The following is a 20,546-nucleotide window of genomic DNA, read 5'->3' as shown; positions in this document are numbered from 1 at the left end:
TTTCAATTCTTCTCAATGAAAACATTTTTGTAATAACATGGAAATGGTATGTCATTGTCAGCTTTCAGTATATTAATAATCATATCAGAGTAACTGACAGAATCTTTTTAAAAAAGGCAAAAGAAAAGTGAATTCAAATATCTACAAATTACCCCAGGAATAAACAGATTTTCAAAAAGCAAGACTCATACCAAAGTAAACATCAATGCTAACATATTGAATGACTAACATTCTGAAAATTACATTTCAATATAGCAAGATGATCAGAACAAGAAAGTTTAGTTTCTAAAGGAGTAGTATTTTAAAAACGTCTTTGCAATTAATTAATTTTATTGAATGGATAGTTCTGATTTCAACTGAACCTCCATCAAAAAAAAATAGGCAGAAATAAATCTTAAGACATACTTTACTCAAGTAGTGTCTTAAAATTAAGAAAAATTTTACTCAAGAAGTTATTTGCTTTATACCCCGAATTTTTCATTGCATAGATTTAAAAATGTGTGGCTTACACTTATTTGTCTATGTAAATTGAAATGCAGAGAAGCTAAGATTAGGTCATCTTAACAGAGGAACAACAAATAATAAAAATGTAAGTGAGTTATAATGCCTAAAACCCTCACTATTTCATAAGGTAGGGATTCAAGGATAGATTTAAAATTTCTTTATTAATAAGATATCTACCTCTGTTTAATAGCAAATCATCTACAATGTGATTAACAGTATAGTGATAATATATTTGGCTACATCCCACTTTATTTTCTTTACAAGAAAGAGTGAGTTGAACATTAATCCATCAATGCATCTACAACTTAAAAATTACTTTTAAGAATTAGGAGGTACTTTGAGTGTTTTTTCAATGTGCTCAGTTGGTATTGAATAAAAAGTGGCAAGAAATGATTATGTGCTAAAAGTTGTTCATGAACTATGCATATAAGGGCTAGTATCCACAGACACAGTCGATCTGTTACACTATAACAAAATATTCTGAACCCTGGTGAATCTACACAGTAAATTCAGTTATAGTGAATACACACAATTAGTCGACTTAACCTATCCTTTAAAGTTATCATTGTATTAATGTACCTCCAATAACTTCTACATAATCTTACTCTTTCTGCCCCCAAATAAACTACAAAAAGTGAAACCCAAGTGTATGTAACATGCCATCTAATGTGAATACAAATAAAATTTCCACTTGCTCTCAGTTGTTGAGGTAAGAAGATAAGCACATTTTGATTCAAGTTTCCTTCTTTGTGTGTCACTACAAATAAGGGCACTTGGTTGCTATTTTTTGACAGTAGTTTTGACATGTATCATGGCTGATGTTTGTAATCTTGAGAGTGGAAAAGATTTAGTTTTTGTTTCCTCAGCTCTTTAAGAATTAAAAATTTATGCATGAATTTAAACCTTATATGGATTTGCATGTGATTGTGAAGTTATAGGTGTGTGGCTTATATAGGAATGACATCCTGATCTATATTTCAACAAATATTTACATAAATCAAAACAAAAAAAAGAATTAATTGAAACCTTACACTTTCTCTCACTGATAATCATAGAGTATAAGATTAGACTATATGGGGAATTCTTTCTTTATGGTAATCTTTTTTTGTTAATATTAAGAGGGAATGAACAAAGAATTGGTAAATATGAGTCTAGGTGATTAACTGATTTGGAGTACATCTATTAAAATACTTTCTTCTCAGACTTTTCTTGTCCACTCATTTTCCTTGACCTGACTTATAAACTCTGGATATGTTCAGATAAAGCTCTAGATTTATCTTTATAGCTCAGTTCTTTCTTTACTATTAGTCTCTTACTCCCTTCATAATTTCATCTCATGCCATAATTTTTCTTACTTACATACTGACAAATTTTAAATATGCATCTCAGGCACAATACTGACACAAATACAGCTTTACAATTAAAAAAGATATTAATACTTCTTTGCCTAGTTCCTCTACCTTGTCCCACATATTTCATGTAATATGCATGTTTATTCTACTTTAAATCTCTTACATTTATCCTTTTCTCTTGATCTCACTGTTACAATTCTAATCCAAACTACCATTCATTTTTTTTAACTGTAGCAATAACTCCTAATTGAATTTTTATTGTGGCAAAAACCATAAGATCTATTATCTCAACCATTGTTAAGTGTACAGTTCAGTAGCAATAAGTATATTAATTCACACTGTTGTAAGACAGATCTCCAGAACTTTTTCATCTTACAAATCTAAAACTCTATAGTTTTTGAGAAGCTCCCCTTCCCAGATCTCCCTTAGATCTATCAGCCCACAGTTACTTCCATTCCATTTTCTAAGAATTTGACTACTTTACCTACCTAAAATTGTAGAATCAGTGTATTTGTTCTTTTATGATTGGCTTATTTCATTTAGCCTAAAGTCCTCAAAGTTCATCCATGTGAACATGTGACAGGATTACTTTCCTTTCTAAGACTGAATAATCTGTAGTATGTATATACTGCAGTATGTATATGTAAAATATATATAATATAATATATAAATTAAATATTATACTTAATTTATATATATTATATATAGTATATATTATAAATATATATTAAATATATAAATATATATTATATAATATAATAATCTGTAGTATGTATGTATTTGTAGTATGTAGTATGTATATATACATTTCATCTACTCATTCATCTGTTACTGGACATTTGGGTTGCTTCCATCTCTTGGTTATTATGAATAGTGTTGCTATAAACATGGGTGGACAAATATTTTTTTAAAGACACTGCTTTCACCTATTTTGTATATATACCCAGCAATGGCATTGTAGTTCTATATTTTTAATTTTTTTGAGTGGCTTTCCTACTGTTTGCCATAGCATTTGCAACATTTTACATTTCCACTAATAGCACACAAGGGTTTCAATTTCTCTACATTCTCCCAGCATTTGTTCTGTTCTCTTTTCCTTTCTCTTTTCTCTCCTCTCTCCCCTCTCTCTTCTCCTCTCCCCTTCTTTTCTTAGTGGTACCTATCCTAACGGGCATGAGGTGATACCTCAGTGTGGTTTTGAATTATACTTCTCTGATGATTAGGGATGTTAATCACATTTTCATATGCTTGTTGGCTATTTGTATATAATTTTTAAAGAAATGTCTATTCAAGTCCTTGGGCTATTTTAAAATAGAGTTATTTCACTTTTCAGTTGTTGAGTTATAGGAGTTCTTTATATATTCCAGATACTAATCCCTTACAGCAATATATTTGCATCTTCTCTCATTCTTTGTCTTTTCACTCTTAATTTCACTCTTAATTGTGTCCTTTGATCTGATTTTTTAGTAGCCTCTTTTATAAGCCCCCAATTCATTATCCATAGTCTTTGTCAAAAAAATGTTTACAAAGCCCAAATAGGATCCTGTAATTTCACAACTTTATAGTTACCAATGTCTTCCCAAAGCTCTCTAGTTAAAATTCAAAATGCTTAAAATTGTGCTATATAATCTGGCATCAATCTATATCACCAGTATCTTCACACACCTTCTTTCTCCCTTTACTTTCTACCACACTGATTCTTCTCATACCTCCTCTGATGAGCCAAGCCCCTCCTTATCTTAGGTCCTTTGTCTATGCTTTTAATTCTGTTTTGTGTTTCTCCTTATTCCACGTGAAGAAAACTGTATTTTTTGAGCCTCAGATTAAATGTCTCTTATTCAATGAAGCATTCCCAGACTTTCCAGCTTAGAACAAATTTTTAGGTCTATAATGTCAACATTCTCTGAGATGATTTGTAGTATTTATCAAATGGAAAAATTATTTGTGCAATTATACAGTTATTTATTTCATATCTGTCTCCTCAAATAGAATGTAAGATCCATGAATAAAGAACCACCCTTTCTTATTTATCATTATGTCTCCAACACCAGCAGAGTTCCCTGCCTATTGAACTATTCAATAAATACATTTGAGATGAGTAAAAGAATAAATGAGGGACTAAATTAGTTGTCTGATTTCTATAGGGCAATTTTGGCTATCAACCAATGATAACAGTTTGGGCGATGTGGTATCTGCACTTGAGGCTTGGGTATTATATTCTAGTTGACACCTAGGAATAAAATATTAGGCCAAAAGTCTATTGGGTTTAAAGGTGTAGCCAATGAAGGGTAGGAGGAAGACCTTGATGCAATACAAATCAGGAACAAGGGACCAGGTAAAACAAAACTAATTTAGGAGCAAGGCTAGTAAAAAACTGACAAAAGCCTAGGAAATTCATATGAATGGAAATGAAGAGAGGTTTGCCTGAGTTACTGGCCTGGAGACACATTTAGGATGGGTGAGTTGAACAGAGTTGGTTTCGAGGGGAGTAAGTGTTAACATGATCAAAGGTATGGCCCAAGGCAAGGGCTTAACTACTTATTTTTTCCTTCAAATTTTAAATACCTGCTTTGAGTTGTTACATATTAGCCTTACTATAACTATTGTGTTTTCTCCATGAGATCCACACTGTTTGTGTTACTTTACAACAGGTATTCCTAAACCATTTAGGAATGTATTAAAATTAAAGCATGTAATGTGAAGAAATTTAGAATACTTTATTAGGCAAGAAGAATCCTGGTAATTTTAATTAATGGTCTAGTGATCCCAGCTAGAATTGTATGCAGTTGCCTGGCAGATACCATCTATGCCTATGACCAAGGAACATGGCTTACTTTTCCCCTCTCTACGTGATGGAATTTAATTATAGTAAATTGCTTATTGCTCTGATCTTAACAATAATCTTCTGCACAATATATTTTGCCATCACTTAATCAGGAATATGAAGACATTAACTTCAAATGGCAGTTTTACTTCCTGATTGTGATTTATTTATATTTATTTTTACTACTGTAAGAAAGGAGATCATTTTTCATAAGTAGGTAGAAGAAGAAATTTTGATAGTCTTTTCCAGGTAGTATTTAATACATTATGGTGCATGAAGAGATTTTTGTCCTGATTATTTCATAAAGATATCTTTTACCCTTTGAAATGCCAGCATCTGACAGTTGTGAACTCCTTACTTTGTTGAACAAGCTCTAACTCAGGGAAAATACCAAGAGTATACGTGCGATTGACCTTTAAACAAGCATTGCCTTCTACTGGAATTTGTAAGTCTCTGTGGCTGAGCTTCTCTCAAAGGAGTTTTTTTTTTTTTTTTTTCCTATTATACATTATCATACAAGTAATACTTCATTTTTGAATTCTCAAATAATGTTGCATTCTGTTTACATCAAAATATCAGACTAAGAGGTAATACCTGACAGTTACATCACTTAGTTATAATGTAGGTACTTATGGATATTTTTCTTTCCTACAGTGCTTCTTGTTTTGATCAATATTACCTGTGTATAGAAGCAATTTGGCCATATTCCATGCCTTATATTTCTTTTATTTTATCCATACTACCTAGTAAGAATGTATTGTTTTAGACAAATCAATTTCCTTCTCTGTGTCCAAGCTTCCTGTCAGTAAAATGAAGGTTTTTGAAAACAGCCTATTGAGCTTGCTGTCAAGCTGTGACACTGCTGTCAAGCAGTGACATTGTTGTCACTCTATGTTTCTGTATTCTCAATGGGAATGATACTATCTCCAAGGATGTAAAAACTGTTTGGGGGGGCGGTAAATGACATCTTAATGTGTGGCCCTCCAAAGGGCCATCATAACAATAAATAACAGTATTAAAATTCTATGAAAGGAAAGAAGTAGTTAAAAACAGTATATTTAGGGACACCTGGGTGGTTCAGTTTGTTAAGTGTCTGCCTTCGGCTCAGGTCACAATCCCAGGGTCATGAGATTGAGTCCTGCATCCGGCTCCTTGTTCAGCAGGGAGACTGCCTCTCCCTCTCTCCCTCCCCCTGCTTGTGCTCTCTCTCTCTCTGATAAATAAATAAAATATTTTTAAAAAATGATCAGTGTATTTAGTAAGTTTCCTTAGGAAGTAATAATATAAAACAACAACAAAAAAGTTTAGAAACACTGCTCCATGCGTTATTGCACCTCAACTCATGGGCCCAGGCTAAAATCATATTTAAGATTCTGTTTAATCCTTTTTTCATTCATACCATATAGTCATATGATCACTATGTAATGTGGATCATACGTATAGGTGTTTACAGTGATTATTTTCTGTCTAATATTTGTTAGCATGTATACATTCTTTTTTCTTTCAGGTCTATATCTCTAGGTCATTATTTCCAAGTAAGGACTTGAACCCTAAATAAAATTGCCCTCAGGAATATTATACAATGTAGAGAAAATTTCCCAGCTTGATAATAAATATTTTCTTTAGGTAGAAAATTATTGGATTTTTTTTTAAAGATTTTATTTATTTATTTGATATATAGAGAGAGATAGCAAGAAAGGGAACAGAAGCAGGGAGAGCACCAGAGGGTGAGGGAGAAGCAGGTTCCCTGCTGAGCAGGGAGCCTGATGTGGGGCTCCATCCCAGGACCCTGGGTTCATGACCTGAGCTGAAGGCAGACATTCAATGACTGACCTACCCAGGCACCCCTGGATTATGTTGGTCCAGAATGATAAGCCATGACTTAAAAATGGAGCAAAAAGTCAAATATGATTCAACTTACTACCCAAATATTTAGAACAGTTTCTTTTATTTATTTATTTATTTATTTATTTATTTGACAGAGAGACACAGGTAACAGTGAGAGAGGGAACACAAGCAGGGGGAGTAGGAGAGAGAGAAGCAAGCTTCCCAGCTGAGCCCAATGTGGGGCTCCATCCCAGGACCCTGGGATCATGAACTGAGCCAAAGGCAGCCACTTAATGGTTGAGCCACCCAGGTGCTCTTCTTCTACTTTTTTTTTTTTTTTTAAGATTTTATTTATTTATTTGACAGACAGAGATCACAAGTAGACAGAGAGGCAGACAGAGAGGAAGGGAAGCAGGCTCCCCGCAGAGCAGAGAGCCCGATGCGGGGCTCGATCCCAGGACCCTGAGATCATGACCTGAGCTGAAGGCAGAGGCTTAACCCACTGAGCCACCCAGGCGCTCCCTTTCTTCTACTTTTTAATATTAGATACAAAATATACCAATACAAAGAGTGCGCTTTCTTAATCATGTTTCAATCCAACATTTTGAGACGCAATAAGCATATGTGTTAAATAATATAGGATTACATATATATATGTGTGTGTGTATATATATATATATATATATACACACACACATATATATATATATGTGTGTGTGTATATATATATATATACACACACACATATATATACATGAAAAACAAAGGGAAATTAGTATATATATATACACACATGAAAAACAAAGGGAAATTAGTGTGTATATATATACACTAATTTAATATTATATATATTAAATTAGTGTATATATATACTATATAATTATATATATAATTAGTGTATATATATAAATTAGTGTACATATATAAAAGTGTATATATACACTAATTTAATATATTATATATATTATATATTATTTTATATTATATTATTATATATTATATATAATAATTATTATATATTTTATTAATAATTATATATTATATATATTAAATTAGTGTATGTATATATACACTTTGTTTATACACACTTATATACACTCCCTTTATTTATACACACATATATATGTGTGTGTGTGTATATATATATAGTGGTGTATATATATACAGACCACAATATACATATATATATATGTATATATATTGTGGTATATATATATGTATATACACACACACACACATATATATATGTGTGTGTGTGTATATATACACACACACTAATTTCCCTTTGTTTTTCATGAGGAAATTTTTAAAAAAGAAAGCAAAGTAAATGTAAGCAAGTGACCCAGGATAATAACAGACTTGTCATCAAAATGTAATCAGTTTTCACAAATACTTACAGGATTCTACTCTTAAAGAGTTTATATTTTACACCAGAGAATGAAGTTAAGTATTCAAATTGCAGTTATTACCAGCATGGTTCCAAGAGTCTGGGAGAGTGGATAAAACTGCCATGCCTTGCTACAGGTTCACTGACCAAATGGCAATGTCCAATAAAAACCAAACACGTGAGTGGTTAACATAGGTAATGTTTTCTAAATTTAAGAAACAAAACAGAATTTTATAATCCAAGATGTCAAAGGTATAGTCAATTAAGTGGATAACTAATTTAACCTCCTATTAAACTGTGATGATAATGTTTTGTACACACACACACACACACACACACAAGCACACGTACAAAATACTCTGTATAATAAATATGTCATGAGTATGGTGGGCAGAATAATGGTCCCCCAAAATGCATATGTCCTAACCTCCTGAACCTTTGAATATGTTCTATCACACGGCAAGGGGCAATTAAATTCGCAGATGAAATTGAGGTTGTTAATCAACTGACCTTAAAATATAGGGATTATCCTAGATAATTCTGTGAGCCCAGTGAAATATTCTCCTGGGCATTGCTCGCTGTGAAGATATTCGGGAGCCACAAGGCAATGAAAGAAGGCAGCCTTGAGAAGCTGGAAGAGGCAAGAAAATGAATTCTCTCCTAGGGCCTCCAGAAATGCATGTAGCCCTGCCAATTTTATTGTAGCCCAGTAAGGCCATCTCTGTTCTCCAAGCTCCGGAAATATGTGTTGCTTTTTTAAGCTACTGTTTGTGGTAATTTGTTACAGCAACAACAGAAAACAAATAGAATGAAGTAAAATATTCAAAAGACTAGAAATATATTATTAAGGCCAAGTAATATCGGAAGTTACTTATGCCTTTAAAAACATTATTTCTATAGACAGTTGGGACAGCAGTATAGTTCAGAAGAAGGTCTCTAGAAATAGTCTACTTTTTTTCAGATCCTAGCTTTACCATATTCTATGTGGGTGACCCTGAGAAATTACTTAATTCCTGTGGCTCCACTTTCTCATTTTTATAGTGGATGAAATAATAATTGTACCTCAAAAATTATATGAAGTAGGGGCGCCTGGGTGGCTCAGTGGGTTAAAGCCTCTGCCTTCGGCTCAGGTCATGATCCCAGGATCCTGGGATCGAGCCCCACATCGGGCTCTCTGCTCAGCAGGGAGCCTGCTTCCCCCCTCTCTCTGCCTGTCTCTCTGCTGACTTGTGATCTCTGTCTGTTAAATAAATAAATAAATAAAATCTTTAAAAAAAAATATATCAAGTAAATATATCTGATATTACAATCAATATTACCAAGCACAGAGGAAGTCCTATGTATAGTTTTCTTAATATTTTTATATTATTTATTATTTGCTATTTGTGCTATTATTATTCTGAGAGATAGCACTCTAACACCCAATTTCATTTTTGTATTGTATCTTATATAGACATAATTCTTTTGGTTTCAGTATTATACCTGAAAGAACTGGTATAAATTGTTAGCCTTTGGTTATCTTTACAGATTGATAGAGGGAGGTTTTTTCCAAGGGCTTTTTATAATAATCTCATTATCATAGGTAAAGCATAAATCTGTGTATCAGAGATAAACATGAAGAAGTTGATAATTTTTAAGCGATTTTGAGGTGGTCATTTCAAAGGGAATTGGCCCATCTTGAAGCTATCATTCTTTGAAAATACATAATGATTTAATGTATTGCTATATATAGACATAAGTACTGTGAAATTTGCCAATTACATGCTGGTTTTGCGTTATGTTTTGGTTAAATAGGGCTATTATGAAAATGAAGCTGTTTATTTTGGGGTGCTTTTATTTTCGGTAAAGACAACAATTTACACAAAGATAAAGTGTTTTTTTTTGGTCCTCCCCTTTTAAGGAAGTGTTGATGTTAGCAAATTTTAAACAGTAAAACATCCGTTCCCCTTAATATATTTACGCCACCACAAATTCACTTATATCAGACAACTCAAGGAAAGGAGAACATATTGTATATTGCTCAAAGCTACACAAAACCACTGAGATGTAAGAAATTATCTAATGACAGTTTTTATTTCAAAAATGAAATTACTTTTTTACAGAAGAAAAAAAAAGAAACCCAAGCACTGCAAAATCTTGGGGTTTTTTTCTCCACTTCTGTAAAATGAATTTAGATTAAACATTCCTAGCTTCATCTAGTTTTTTGAAGTCTGTTTTTATTGTACATGATGGAAAGATGTTTTGCAGTTATAACCACATCAAACAGTGAAAGGTGATACTTTGATAGACTCAGCATCTTGTGGAGCTGGGAGGATTCTAAAAATCATCAAATCCACACACACTCAGCTAAAATTTGACAATATATTGAATAAACCATTAAAATTTTTATCATTTTTCATGTTCAGGATATGAGAATCTCATATATTTATGCTATGGCATAAGCCCTTTTAGTTTGTCTATTTATAGTAGAAGTTAAAAATACTAGATTGCTGTTTTGCTTTGTTTGTTTTCATGATAAAATTTCAAGTGCTTGAAGACTAGGTCGAAGTTTATTTTTCCTTGTTCTTCTCAGTAGGTAAAGGGATACTGTTATTCTTTGTTCCTTGGGTTACTGTGTCCAATATCTGGTCTTTTTCTCAAGATGGTCTTCAAGTTTACTCTGAGTTTCTAAAGAATATATTGACTATAATTTCCTTAATTTATTTTAAAGGCAAAACATTTACTTGTATTCTACCTTGGTATAACCACTTTACGATGAAGATGATAAATCAATCTTGTTTTCATTGAATGTATCTGGCATTCAACATCCAAGCCTAATAAAAACTACGATCTAATGAAGATGAGAAAAAGAACATTTCTGTTTTCTTTAGACTGACAAATCTAGTCAAACAACAACTGAAATGTTCATTTATAGAAAGAGCAAAACTTCTTTATCATCAGAAACTGATTTATCACAACTGAATTTTTCTGTGCTTGAATTTCCTTGGGGTATCTTTTAAAGTAAAGTTTATTTTAAAGGTAGAAAAGGTAAAACCAATTTAATTGGAGAGATCAAGAGAGCTGAGGTGAATATCACTTTGAAAATGTTGCAGTATTATCTCAGAAACTAGGATAGACAGTGTTATTTCAAAAGAAAAAAATACAACTATTTCTATTCAGGCAATCATAGGAATATAAAATGTGAAGCAGGGGGATAGGGTAGTATAAACTGAAAAAAAAAAAAAAAGTGTTAAAACCTCTTCTGTGTCCTGAACCCTGGGAGCTAGAAATTGCTGTCCCCTAAATGAAATTATATTGGTGCATCTTTAATGTGGATGTGTATAATATCAGGATTTTCTAAAGATTTTAATTATTTATTTGAAAGGATATGCGGAGAGGAAGAAGCAGACTCCCTGCTGAGCAGAGAGCCTGATGGCGAGTTTTATCCCAGGACCCTGGGATCATGGCCCAGGACCCAAGTCGAAGGCAGGCATTTAACCAGTTGAGCCACCAGGCATCCCTGATGTCACTTTTGTTTTTTGTTTTTTGTTTTTAAGAGACTCATGACTGAAATTAAAAACATAGGGAAAAGTTTAAAGTAGCAGATGGTCCTTATTAGTATCTCTCCTTTTGTTGTCCAGTTTGAAAACATGACATTAAAAATTAACACATGTGTGTACTTGTGTGTATAGTATAATGTGTTATAAATATATGCATATATTCTTTACTAAAGTAGAGTTTGACATTGGCACAGAAGTCATAATATTCTCTTTTTTTCAAGATAATAAAAAAATGCAATGTGTCTTTTAATATTCATTTTATGAATACTACTGAGGATTTCAAATGCTAAAATGCACCCTTCAGTGACTATGGCTTTTATAGAAAGGTGGTAGGGACAGCTAATGATAATTCTTTTAGAAAGCATGGAAGATAAACAATAAAATAAAGCATTATTTTAATATGACTTAATAAGAATGATTATAAAATAACTATAAACTAAGACCGCCTTAAAGGGTATTTTGGTATTTGGGCCATGATCCTCCAGCACAATGTTCTGCAAGTCCAGTTGGAGATGATGTGTTTCATTGGCAAGCCACAATTACGGGACCTAATGACAGCCCATATCAAGGTGGTGTATTCTTTTGGACAATTCATCTTCCTACAGATACCTCTTCACACCACCTAAGGTTGCATTTGCAACAAGAATTTATCATCCAAATATTAACAGTAATGGTAGCATTTGTCTCGATATTCTAAGATCACAGTGGTCTCCTGCTTTAACTATTTCTCAAGCTCTTGTATCCATTTGTTCACTGCTGTGTGATCCAAACCCAGATAACCCCCAGTGCCAGAGACTGCATGGATGTATAGAACAGACAGAGGTAAGTACAACAGAACATCTCAGGAAAGGACTCAGAGGAATGCCATGTGATGCTACTTTAAAGTCAGAATAACCTGCATTAGAGCCGGAATAAACTTTAAATTACTGTTTAAAAAAAAAAAAAAAGGTATCTGGATCTGGTCAAGACTCAAGTTCACTAAGATATAAACATAAATTACTATCTATAAATTGGAAATAGCTACTGGTTAATTTTAAAAGGTCTTATTTGCAGATTTTTAGGAAAGACAATAATATAACACTAAGCATCAACATACACAACATATTATGACCATAAAAATCTGTTTTGCTGAGTCAAAATAAATGTCAAACACTAATTCCTAGTGTTTGAAAGGTTGTGTGTGTGTGTGTGTGTGTGTGTGTGTGTTTTCCCAAAAAATCCCTTGAGAAATTATGTACCCTTATATTTTATGATCTGATATTTCTCTAAAGTGGTTTATAATGATAAACAGCTTTGGAGATAAGAACAAATCCTTTATTACTATTTCCCTTATGTTCCATTTTACAAATACGATTACTTTAGTAAGAGTGAATGCAAAGAAGAAAAAATCCAAGTCAACCTCTCAACCATATCTGAAAAAGTTCAAGTGCATCAGTTACAAAGGGCCTGATAATTGGTAGAAAGGACTCACAAGTCTCCATAGGGTGTGGTGACAAAAACCTTCAGTAAAAGTAAAGAGTATGGCACATTAGGAGAAAGAAGAACATACCATCATAGAGGGTCTGACCCTTCCAGGTGCAGTCCATGTTTATTCTCAACTGCAGATGTTCTTTTCATCAGATTATAAATCAATAAGACATGCAAGGTGTCTTGCTTTCAGGGTTGCCCAGTCAAAAATTTACAGCAGTACTTTAAGATTTATTTATTTATTTATTTGAGAGAGCGGGAGAGAGAGCACTATCAGGAGGGGCTGAGAGAAAGGGAGAGAATCTCAAGCAGACCCTGGGCTGAGCATGGAGCCCCATGGCAGGGCTCGATCTCATAAACCGAGATCATGACCTGAGCCAAAATCCAGAGTCAGATGGTCAACCAACTGCGCCAGCCAGGCACCCCTACAATGCTATTTTTTAATACCTAACTGGTTATGTAGCTAAAGCCAGGCTGTGAAGATTGAATTAAGTGTAAACCTTCAATCCATCCCAAAACAGTGCGGGTAATTTAGCACTAGGCACCTATATTATATGGGAGTTTCAAACTGTAATTTGCATTTTATCAGAAGCTAACACATCCCTATTCCTATCCAGTGTCGGGACCACATTTCTAAGCATTCCTAGAGATTAGCAGAAAGTAGAAGAGCTGCCGCTGAAAGATGACCTTGCCTTACACAAAACTGGTAGTGTCATCACTTCATTGATGAGAAAGCAGAGGCAGAACCAATGATCAGTTTTCCTGAGTTTATTGTTGAGAGAGCTGGGATTGGTAACCATCCATTGATACCTAGCCATGAATCTTCTGGTGGAACACACAACCTCTTAGAATAAGAGTCTGATATTTGTTTTGGCTAGAATTAAATAGCAAGATTCCTTTGGCTAGAATGACAGATATTTGCAAAGAGTGAGGCATTTTGTGCTTTTTCCATTCTCTCTGGGAGCGTTGAGTGATCCCATAGTGATTTCAGACATGGACAAAGAAGCAAAAAGAAAGAAGGAAAAGGATAGGAGAGCAGAAGAAATAAGGAAGGAGAATTGGAGAGGGAGAGCAACAGGGAGAAGAGAAGAGGAAGAAGAATCTAACTCATGCAAAATTATAAACGCACAATAGAAGATCTTTGTCTTTTGGCAATCTCCCCAAATATATCTTTGTCAAAATAACAAACAATTGCATAAATTCCAGGAATAATTTACTAGTGGTAGAAATATGAATTATCATAAAAACACAAGGATAGTTTCCACTGGGGCTCAAACAGTAGAGGAAATCTTGGTTCACAATAGCACCCAGCTTCTAGTTTCACAGGGTATAGTGTACTATATAGGTACCTACTAAAGACACGATTCATGTGTGTGTGTGTGTGTGAGGGGAGGGAGGAATACACACTTTAGAACTCATTGGATACTTCATCTTATCAAAGAAAAAAAAAGTCATAGGTTAAATCATGGTATTAAGGAAACAAAATAATTGCTAATTTAAATGAATAATCTCTATAGCAGTTATTCAAACCTAGTACAGAAGATATCTTTCTAGCCCCCATCCATAGCTTCTCATTTCTACATTTTTCATGACCTTATTGCAAATAACACCATGTGTTTCCAACATAAAGCTATTTATCTCCTTAAAAAACACACACACACACACACAAAACAAAAAACCAAAATCCTGGAGCCTTGTGTATTTTCTTGATAGCAACTTCACAGACAAAGAAATGTACTTACTGTGGCAAGTTTTCTGAGTCAGAGTCCATAGAATTCCTTGAGAAAAAAACTGAAAAGAAAACATATTTTTACTCTAAGACTAGGAAGCTTGCAACTCTAAATATAAAAAGTTGTCTTTAACTTTTCTACTTTTGTTAGTTCAATTAAAATACCTTCTTTATCATTTTAAGACACATTACATCATCACATGATGGTACAGCTGTGGTGTAGTCATAAACATTTGCTCCAAGAGATGGCCTGGGCTGAAATGCTTCTCATCTTGTGATTTTAACATGAGTTGGAATAACTGGTACGAATTACCTCTCAACTGAAAGCACATCATTATAGAGCAGAAGTAGCATGCTCAACACTCACTCAGTGTAGACATCTGCCTTAAAACCCTGTCTAAAAGATGCATTGAAAGTATGAGAAGATATCAGAAATCTGGCATTTCAAGTAGGTATTTATGACAATGCTAGTCCACTTTCTCTGGGCTTTCTGAAGTCTAGTTTACCACTTCTCTATAAGTGTTTTGAGTGCTTATCATTCCTTTTCTTTCTGTTATTAGCTCTGAGGAGGGTAAAGAACATAAAATTTATTTACCCTTCCTCTGGGTGTTGCAGATCTTGAGGAAAGAGTCTCAATTTCTTTCAGCTAAGTCACAGTGGAGTGGCTATGAGAAATAAAGAATCCTGAAAATAAGATCTTCTCCATGGACACAGTGTCTGCTACACACAGAGTTCAATTATCTTGGATCACTGTGGTAATTCACATTTTTTTATTCCTGTTGGTAGTAAATCTTAATCAAAGCTCTTATGTCTTTGAGACATCCATGGGTTTATCTGTCTGAATCTTGATGTCAAGAGGCTGCAAACTATTGGAATCAAAGGTATCAAGAAAAGAGAACCTTCAAGAGTTCAATGGGATTTTGAATAAATATGAATCCCAACTCTCACACTCTAAGACATCCTAAGGGGGTAAGGTCATACAATCTGATATTAAGTTTCTTATTTGTTTGTTCACTTACCCATTCAACAAATATCTATTTGGTGCTTACTATGTGGCAGGTACTTTATGGGTACTGGATACACAGTGTTATCATGGAACTTATATTTTAGTGGTGGAAGACATTGAATAAAAATACATATATAAGTAGAAATTATGCTAATTGTTGTACAGAAAAGTAAAATAGTGAAGAGATATAGGAAGGATTGAGATGAAAGACTTAGTTATTGAGCAGGAAAGGCCCTTTTGAGGTTAAGATTAATAAAATATCAGGTCAGAAGGGACCAAAATTTATTTTTTTTGGGGGGGGGGGGAGTATTCAGACAGAAGGAACCACAGGACAGCTTTGCTTGGCTTAAGGCTTGAGTTTTCCTGGCATGGTTGTTCTGCCAGAGTCAGCAATAGCATAATGACCAACAGAAACTTGAGGAAGATGTTCATAGAAGATTTTCAGTTTTCTCCATTTTAAATATGTAGAAGTATCTCAACATAACAAGATTGAATTTTAAAACAAGTATTATTGTGAAACAATGTAAACTTTAAAAAATATAAACAGAACATGCCAAACATCCATATACTCACCACCTATATTTAAATTTAAACTTAAATTTTTGCCACATTTTCCAAAATTCTTTTAAGGAAGTAAAGCATCTGTAAGAGTGATGACAACACTGACTCCATCTTTGGCCTTCCATCTTGTTGATATCCAAACAAGGACCTCCCCGCTTTGGGGATACATGTTCTAGGCCCCCTGGAGGTTAACGTAAGCCCTGACCAGAATACAGAAAGTCTTCTTCTGATTTTCCCTAAAGGGACAACATAGCAGTCTCTATTGTGGCTAGCCAGCAGAAATGACTGGCTTACAGATGGCCTCAGTGTAGATAATTACCCTGTGACCTCACCACCATGTCCCTTTCTCTATAGACACTGGGGATTAAGTTCCCACAGTGAAAAGGACAAAGTATCAGGGAGGGGACACTATTGAAAAGAGGTTCAAATTTCTGGAAATTCAAATTTTCTATACAGGTAATCCACAAAGGCACAGATGTAACAAGGAGCAAAGACTACAAAGGTTGTCATACTCTCTGATGATAGGATGAGATGTAAACACATAACGTAGATCCTTATCCAAAAAGATGGTGCTCGGGCAGTAACAGTACAGAAAGCCACAGAGATCCACTGGGAGAAATGACCAATGAGCACCTATGGGAGTTTACAGGAAGGGGTTGAGTTGATCAGGAGTATGTAAACTTCTTCCAGTGAAGAGACCATGGAGAAATGAGAACTGATATACTTGGCCAGCAATATATGGAACCAGTGTATGCTGCCTTAATCAACATGTAGTGGGTGCACGGAATGCAAAAATGGCAGTCCCACCATTATCTCAGAATACAGCTACAGATCAGGAGACATATTCAGGATCTACAGTTGTTATGAGAGCAGCAGAAGCCCAGCCCCTGTGAGCTTGAGCTATCTGGAATGTGAATACTTGATGATGAGAGTGAAGGAAAAGATAGGACAGGGACATACTGACATTCTGAATGCTGGGAATAATGTGGATAAAACGAAGTACATGGTAAATTGCTGCAAAAATAGCCACTAAGCCTGGGTAAATTGTTCCAAATAGTACCAGTCCCAGCCATCAAACCAGTTACAGAAATTACAAAGCCCCTCTTCAGCCAGGAACTGGGAAGTCCAACAATTAACGTACAGATAAAATTTGTGGATGACATTTTAAAATCTCAGGACAGCCAAGAAACAGGTGAAGAAAGGTTTAACAGTGATTGATCAGTGACCAGAGGAAATCTTCACAGGTATGTTCTGCTTCTCATAGGATAACCGCAGCAATCTCAACTAAGTCACCTTGACATCAAGGGTTGGCAACCCAAATAAACAGTTCCACAGCACTCCTCAAAAAATCGGCTCTTTTGGAACAGAAGTTTTGAAAATATATTACTGATTAATTTTTAGCGGTAAAGTGCACTTAACTGAGTAATGTGAAATTAAATGATAAATAAAAGGCTTACAATGATTAAAATGAGTAAGAAAACAGTGGGGAAAATTATGGATGGAGTGAAATGCTTTCCACAGACTCTTACATTAGTCTTCAAACATACAGCACCACTGACCCATAGAGGATAAGAAAATTGGATTGTCTAGCTTCCTTAGAGAACAACAGCCTAAAGAACCAACATAATAACACTTGCCAACTCAACTTTGGCTCTGTACTTTTTTTACATAATGCTTTTAAAGTCTTTTAACTGATTTTTTTTTTAATCTAAAGTAGTGATACTATTAAAAATTTAAATCTAATTTTCAAAAGACTACTTCAACCTAGCTGGGATTGCATATGTTCTTTTTTTTTTTTTTAAGATTTTATTTATTTATTTGACGGAGAGACCTCAAGTAGGCAGAGAGGCAGGCAGAGAGAGGGGGGAAGCAGGCTCCCTTCTGAGCAGAGAGCCTGATGCAGGGCTCGATCCCAGGACCCTGAGATCATGACCTGAGCCGAAGGCAGAGGCTTAACCCGCTGAGCCACCCAGATGCCCCCATATGTTCTTAATCTATGATCAGAAGGTATGATGATTAATTCTTTTTTAAAAAATTTGGAATTGCCTTTCATTTGTTGCTATAATCAGACTCTAACGGGGTTTCTTAACTTTAATGTTCACATAAATTACCTGGGGATCTTGTAAGAATGCAGATTCTATTTCAACAGGATTGAAACTAAACTGGGTCTAAGATTCTGAATTTCCAACAATTTCTCAGGCGATGCTGATGCTGTTAATGTGAAGATAACACCTTGACTAGCAAGGCCTTGGACCTCACTTGTACTATCCCAACCCCAACCTTGTCTAGCTGGGAGCATTCCTATTAGTAAGTGAGATCAGGCCTGGAGACAATGGCAGCAATAGATGAGAGATTATAATATTTTTAAAATAAATATTATCTCATCCCCTAAAGAAACGGAAAATTTTTTGCCAAACAGTGGTTCTCTTGCAGGCAAGTTGTTAGATCTGCTGAGATGTAAATAGGTTATTCTTTATATGCTATAAGCTTGTCTTAAACACTTTGTAATATTTTTTTAATTAACATTTAGCAAGAAATAGGCCTCTGAAAGTTAAGAACCACAAAACAATAAAGAAAGTAAACCCTTTTGTTGAAAAGCTCCAATTCCCATGTTAACATCTCATTCACAGCCTAATCGTAACCCAATTAAGAAAATTAAGATAAGTAGAAACAGCTGGAACAGAAGGCACTCGGAGTGAAGTGTACCCTCCACACTCATTATTTGATGGAGATCATTACCCAACTCTACACAGAGTGCATGATATTTAATATGACTGGGCTAATTTATATCTGAAAAGAATAAGAGCACCTATGTAAAGAAATGAATCGACCTATTAGCTCCGATTCTTTAAACATTCCACTATTTGATGTTTCAAGTGTAGCCGTGTGACACGCCTCGGTTATGTTGTTAGTCTCCTTTCTATGTCCCTTCATGGCTTTTCCTCTTACCTTTTGGTCATGGTATTGTATTCACCCTGTGAGTGTTGCAACCAAAGAGGCACCGGCAACAACATTGAGACGTCCAGTGTTCAATTTCATGTGTAGTTAGTGTTAAAGACAGAATGAAAGCCTGGTTTGAGTTTCACAACAGCAGTTACACAAATATAGTCTTGCATTCAAGGAACTCTCACACTGAGGAAAAGTCTACGTTGTTACATCACGTTTTTTAAGAAGACAAGTTATGCATCACAAAAGGACGTTTTTTTTTCTTTTTCTTTAATCTGTATGAGATGACGGATATTAGCTAAACAAATTGTTGTAGTCATTTCACAATTCATGTAAATTAGACCATCATGTTGTACACCTTAAACTTATGCAGTGATATATGTCAATTATTTCTCAATAAAACTGAGGAGAAAAAGACCACAAATTATACTGTTAAAAGAAGTGACTTAAACTCTTCAAGTCTTACTTTCCTCATGTGCAAAGAATAGCTAGTAACCATGCATATCTCACAGAGTTGTTTAGAGGATTAAATGAAATAACTCATGTAAAGCCCTGGATTGTGCCTGGCCTATGCAACTTCTCAGTAAATACTAGCTATCTTTATGTATTGGGAACCCGCACGTGGATTATTATGATTCATGATCTCTCCTCAAGATCAGCTCCTAGACAAGTTAAATACAGTGTAATTTATAGATTGTCCTGTGTGTATATACATGGATATCTCACCATCCCAGCAGGCCCATCTACAATTACACTGTGGAGTTCATGAAAACAAGTAAAATAAATGACAGGAAAAAATAATACTTCTGATATGTACATCAGCAATATGAATATAAGCTAAAATACTAATGAAGACATAGTTTCAAATTATCTTGTTGTACTTCCATTTTAAATAAAAACTCAAAGATACTGGATTTTCTTGTCTGAGATCATGTGTAGTTGTTATCTATGGCTTCTGCATTTTGAGTGGATGGAGTAAGCAAAAATAATAATGCAATTGATTACATGATTTGTAAGGACTGCAAACTCCAGTTCCCCTCTACACACGCACACATACACTAGATACTATGCCTTCAAATACACAGTTATGGGAAATATGGCCATCTAAAAAGTGACCCAAGCAGTCTGATAAATTTGAACTTTGTCTACACAGTACTAACAAGACTCTTCAATTTGATCAAGACTGTGAAACAACTCATCAGTTTCATGAGAGGTAGGGTTGCTTCATGGAATTAGCCAGTGGTTCACTGAGCTCACTGATTAATTCAGTCAGGTTATACCATCTGGTAACCCTGGAGAGAGAGTGGGCCCAGGTCAGCAGCTTCAAGCTCTGCTCTGGTTTATACTGGAATGATAATATGTTGGCGGGTTAGCCATATTAGGGTTGGTGAGGGTTCTCAGATT

The 20,546-nt window shown here is 34.6% G+C and overlaps 1 pseudogene across 1 annotated transcript; it reads left to right on the top strand.

Annotated features, from left to right (window-relative positions):
• The first annotated feature begins 8,017 nt into the window (after positions 1–8,017).
• Positions 8,018–12,305, top strand: LOC308346708 (ubiquitin-conjugating enzyme E2 D3-like; annotated as a pseudogene). The gene is made up of 2 exons: positions 8,018–8,072; positions 11,919–12,305. The product of its transcript is annotated as a ubiquitin-conjugating enzyme E2 D3-like (transcript).
• The last annotated feature ends 8,241 nt before the right edge of the window (positions 12,306–20,546 follow it).

This window comes from Martes martes, assembly GCF_963455335.1.
Source record: "Martes martes genome assembly, chromosome: 7".
NCBI classification, from domain to species: Eukaryota; Metazoa; Chordata; class Mammalia; order Carnivora; family Mustelidae; genus Martes; species Martes martes.
Note: the sequence above shows the minus strand (reverse complement) of the source record. Positions and strands in the feature narration are given on the sequence as shown.